The following is a 5,738-nucleotide window of genomic DNA, read 5'->3' on the forward strand; positions in this document are numbered from 1 at the left end:
AGTGACATGAATTTTACACGGGGCTAAATACAGTAAAGACTTTGCTTCAGTATGGTTACAGCAAGATTCATTTTTAGTATATATATCAGGTATATAATAAGTAATATAAAATCTATTTTCTTCCCCTGATCTTTTAAATAATCCTTGGGGTTTTGAACACTTTGCAAACTTGACATAGGCCTTGATTAGGAAAACGTTTCAGGTTCTAACTAAAATGGGTTAAAGGTCTGGCCCAGAGACTGTTAACCAGTAAAAGGAATATTTACCCATTACTGCTATTATGGTTACTTATCTAAAAGATAAGAGGATCATATCAAGGAAGTGGAGAAATCATACTTTCCTTTTTTAAAATAACTATCATTTATTACTTAGCACATCCAGACCCTCCTACACACATTACACACATGCATTTGTTTCTGCAGTTATATACATCTGCAATCAGTACCAGTGCCATTCTATTTACACAGGATCTTTTCATGGCGCTTTTATAATAAAAGAATATCCAGACTAATTGCTAAGGGATAGCTTTGGACTGAAGGTATGTATTCCAGTAAGAGATGTTTTTCTCTTTAGCGTTTGATTGTTTTTTTGTTTTTTTTAGGAAGTCAGTTTTTTTATTAACAGTGACTGTTAAAATACAATTCTAAATGCAGAGCTGATTCTCAGGTACAATCAGATATAAAGCATGCAGTATTAGAACAAATGTCCACTTTTATGTTAGGAGATTGTTTTCATACCAGTGAATTTGCAAATGTACAAGTCATATAGACATTTTTCTGCACTGAATGTGTTTGTAGTGGTAAGTTCTTCCAGGAAAGGACTGAAATCATCCTTTCAGTCTGGAGACATTACAACAACAAGCACTAGAAAGCATTGTGTAGGAGTTGAGGTAAAAGAAAGAGGTTGATCACAAATAAATATATGGCTTGGGGAAACTAATATTGATCGGTCTTGTAAACTGGACGGCCAATCAATAGCAATTTCTGGAAATGCAAGGCATTTATTCTGTACAACTTGTACAACTGGGAGGAAAATAAATGTGCTCATAAAGAATCCACAGACAGTGTTCCTGTAGAGATTTTATAGCAAATGTGCAGAACTCCAGGAAATCAGTAGGGCTGTGCCTGTCTCTATAGCAGAGGTCTTTCTAGTTCATATTTATAATAGAGTACAAGTGCAGATAATGCTAAAGACTTATTCAGTTATTCTGTAAATGTGTGAGCTGCACAAACTGTGTGGAGAATAGCATTGAAATGTTTTTCTTTTGAAGAGAACCAGTTATAATTTAAATGTTCATACTTATGTTATTATCATTATGGCGGCCTATCTATGAATGGTTTATATTAGATTTACCAGCTTTGCTTTGTTCTTGAAAGTCAGAGATTGGGTTTTTGTGAGGTGTAACATTTGCATTCTTGGTCAAGTTTTTGATGTTATTCTTTCCCAGCTCCTGGGTATGCATGACGGCATAAAAAACAATATTAAATAAATAAAAATTGTATTGTGAAGAAGAATTAAAAACTTAAGATTTGCCATTTGAAACTATTATGAACCCCAAAGAGCTGAGAGTGGAAAGTGAAATAATTATTAGATTAGGTTAATAGGTCAGTAATGTGTAGATCTCTGAAAGCCTCTGAGATCTAACTTTAGGTTGCAGAGTTGTAATACTTGGCATAGAACAGACACCCAGACCTGTAACTAATGTTGTACTCCACTTGATTGATATTCCATTCGGTAACCAATCACTTGAAAGACCAAAAACACTGTAGGCATATGTGCTCTATTCTACCCTTGAATCATTTTAGGAGAAGCACAGGAGCATGCTGATGTTGTCCCAACAGATAAAAGGTCCAGACTGTATTTGCCCGAACCCAAGTATACATGAAACAGACTGTGTACCTTTAGCTGAAATGTTTCAAAACATTTAAACATTCGCTACACAATCAAAGACCCAAAGGCAGGTACAAACTTTCTGCTGTTAATTTTCCTCCAGGTTCCAAGTTATGCTAATTTATCAGATCAGGTATCTGATCAGATGAAAAAATCAGCTTGTGTGTACTAGACCGTGCTAAAAGTAGAATTATAAAATTATGAATGGCTATCATTACAGTCATTACAGTCTCCCTTTAATAAAGAATTCAAACAATTAGTGATCAGCTTTTTTGGTTTGTTCTAGTTTACAAATATATTGTAGGTCGTACATTATAATTTAAATTGTACGTGGTAACCAAAATATTCTAGGTGGCCATAATACATTCTGGTTGTTTTACTTTGAAACATAGGACTCCCACTTCTGTGGCTTCAGTTCCTACTACTACGTTGTGTTACCCTTTGCTGAGTCAATGACCCGTAACCATTGTGAACAGCAAGGTTTCATATTTCATGTCAGCTTAGTTGTTACATATTGGTGACTCACCAGCTACTAAGGTCAGAATCAACAAAACAACTACCTGCACCAAAAAAAGTCAGTAATGGAATTGCAAATCCTAATTTTTTTTTACCATTAGTATGTCCAAAATACAACCAAAATAATGGCGTACATAATACGCTCCCCATCATTGTGAACTAAGATACCTTGCAGTGCCATCTGTAACTTGGTCACCCTGCTGTAAATGTAACTTAAGCAGGGTACCCGTAAATTAACCCTAATAATGAATAACTTGCGGCTTGAATTTGCATATATTTCATTTACCATTGTCCTCAACAGCTGTCTCACATACATGGTAAGTATTTCTAAAATATATATTTGGGGTCACAGAACAAACAACAAAACCTCATATATACATCACAAGAAAAAAACTTTCTCTGTGGTTTGCAAATGAAGTCAGATCTCAGACCCATTCTGGTTCAAGTGATAAAGGAAGTGAAATCCCTGTTCTAGTTTCATAGCAAACTACATATCAAGAAATAGAATTTCTTATTCCACGTATACGGGTCCACCAATTCCCAGAAACAGACGTTTCACTCAACCACATCACTTGTTCAGTTTCTTCTGAAAACATAATTTCATTCTTGTTCATTCATGTGCATGGATGTATTTATAATACTTATTAGCCCGCCTGTTCTAAATTATTACTGTGAGCACTAAAAAGGCTGATTGATAGCATTGTACTTTTACAATTCAGTCCCCTTCTTTCTGTTTAACATATCTGCTTCCGAATGTCGATAATTAAAGCGGACCTAAACTCAATGTTTTTACTTTACATAAATATTATATATTTATTTGAATTAATATTATATAAAGTATTTTTTTGAACTGTAACACACTTTATTTTCTGCACTCCACGGTGATCTGTCCTGATCCCCGTCGAGTGCAGAGCCTCCCTTGATACCTATGTCACGCATCCCTGGAGGCTCCTGGCTGCTCCTTCTGCGCATGCCTGATAGGGGAATTTTCCTACACTGAGGGGAGAGAGATGCCAATCTCACGCATTCACAGTCAGATCAGAACTCTTTTTTCCCCCTTTACAGCAGGCTTCATCACCCGATCTCGCACCTGCGCAGTACAAGATCGGTTAATGTAGCCATAAGAAAGAAGAAAAAGGCTGAAGATGGCAGCACCTGGCGCTTCTTCTGAGTTGCTAAGAAGGAGAGTGGCATTCTGACCTCTAATGTATAGAGGGGGCATTCTTCCTTAGTTCTTCTTTTTTCTCCTTAGGGGAAGGTTCAGAAAAAGTTAATCTTAGAGGTTAATTTTATTGATATATTTTCACCAGTGGCAGTTAGATGTCTCTTTTAAATTCACAAAGCCTGGACATTGCTTTTCCCAAATGGTATTTTACTGTTATTTCTGGAGGTCAGTGGGTAACAAAATGTCTTTTCCACAAACTAAGACAGAGAGGAAGACTTCTGTTACTCCAGAACTCATGTCCCCTTTTATACCTTTTGATGCAAATGGCAATGGTCCTATAGCCATATTGAGGTATAATGGACCCAGGAGGCCAAGATCACCTTAGGGTAGTTGTTCATGACTTTGCTTAGCCTCTAAATTCCCACTGTAGAGAACCAGATCAGAGCTACTTAAAAAAAATTTAAAGGATGTCTTTCCTTTCTGTGATAAAAGATGCAGGGAAATTCTCCAATGAATATGTGAATACCCGGACTAAATATTTACCTTTTGCAAGAGTTTTCTGGCTGGATTCTTAAACCAGTAATATTCTGACTTAATAAAACTAAATAGATATAAGCATGATACAAAGCCTAAATTATGTTGCTACAATTGACTTTTTCAGTAACTTTTCTGGCAAATACGTTATGTGCAGAAGCTTTTAACACCCTGTCTGGAGGTAAGGTCAAATATACATAAGTGAATAGCTATAAAAGAGAAAAAAACTAACTAACTACAGAAACACTATAGCACACATATGAAACTTTAGTATTAATTTGTTGTACTTACAGTACACCTACAGCATTTTTTGTATACTTTACTGCCTTATTTGAAGAAAAAGGTGCTGAAAAAGCACAGGTGCAGTTAAGTTTTTGAATATATTTTTTGTATTGGTAAATTTTTGCTGAATCTGTAACATGCAGAAACAGAAAAGCAGGTTAAAGGACAGAGTTCCCATTAGAACTTTAGTATACATAATATGCATATTTTTCCACAAAAGATATAATGTTTTGTTCAGGTAGCATTTAAACCTTTATACTAATTTACATGATGCCACATGCTGGGAATGAATGAACTCCCATGTGCATGCTCATAAGATTGTTTTGGCTTTGCTAATCAAGATGGCTGAAAACCTGAACTCTGGAGAGGACCAGGTGAAGATGTTTGTGCCAATGGTGGAGTAAGGAGAGCCAAGAGCCAAGTTAGTGTCACTTTAATGCTTTTCTTATTTAGACAACATTCCTCTCACATTCCCAAGCTTATGTGAAAACTTGGATCTGTACTACTTATAAATTGATAAATAAATATATATATATATATATATATATATATATTACCTTACACTTCATTCTTGCTCATATCAAGTACATATAAATCATGAAGCTGCACTCAGTAAGGGCTCATTGATGTGTTGAACCCTTTTGACGTCCCACTAAACATTGCCCTCAAAATATATACAGTGTTGTCATTAAGTATTTACTTACTTTTAATATTGTTGGATACAATTGGAAAAAGAAAATTTGATATAATAATTTGAACACTTTGTAATTTTTCAATTTAATTAGATTTGATATGTATGCTTGTAAACTGGCATTCCTGGTTCTAAAAAAGTTGGTATCTGACCTTCTGCCTTTAATACTTTCCAAATAACTGATTTAGAATGAGTATTCATCTCTAGTGTTCACCTAATTGTAGCTGAAATATCAGTATAACATTCAGGCAATTAGAATTCTTTTGACTGAGTTTCGTAATGCCTTTTATAATCTCTTCACTTTAAGGTAAAGATGATAAAAATATGCAATCATAGCTGTTAAAACATAATTTTCCCCTCATGTTAGTCAACCTATTAAAAATTCTAACCTCATCGGTTACTGGCTGGTCCAATTAAGTTAATTGTAGGCCTATAACTGAGCTCAAAAACTGTTTGCCACAAAGAATACAAATTTGTATCTTGGACTTATAAAGTGCATATATATTACACAATACTTTACAAAGTCATACCAATAACTTTTCCTCAAAAGGGCTCACAATCATATGTCTCTACAATAGTCATAAGTCATTACACAGTCTTAAGCTATGTACACACTTCCAATTATTATCGTTTGTAAACGAACGACGAACGATCCTGTGC

General features: G+C 35.0%; 1 long non-coding RNA gene across 1 annotated transcript in view; it reads left to right on the forward strand.

The window, feature by feature from the left end:
* Window positions 1–372: 372 nt before the first annotated feature.
* LOC140330048 (uncharacterized) overlaps window positions 373–5,738 on the forward strand; it is a 27,891-nt gene continuing 22,525 nt past the window's right edge. Inside the window, exon 1 of the long non-coding RNA XR_011920589.1 lies at window positions 373–538. This is a non-coding gene — a long non-coding RNA (uncharacterized lncRNA). The remainder of the gene's footprint in view (window positions 539–5,738) is intronic.

Source organism: Pyxicephalus adspersus, chromosome 4 (assembly GCF_032062135.1).
Source record: "Pyxicephalus adspersus chromosome 4, UCB_Pads_2.0, whole genome shotgun sequence".
Classification (NCBI taxonomy): Eukaryota; Metazoa; Chordata; class Amphibia; order Anura; family Pyxicephalidae; genus Pyxicephalus; species Pyxicephalus adspersus.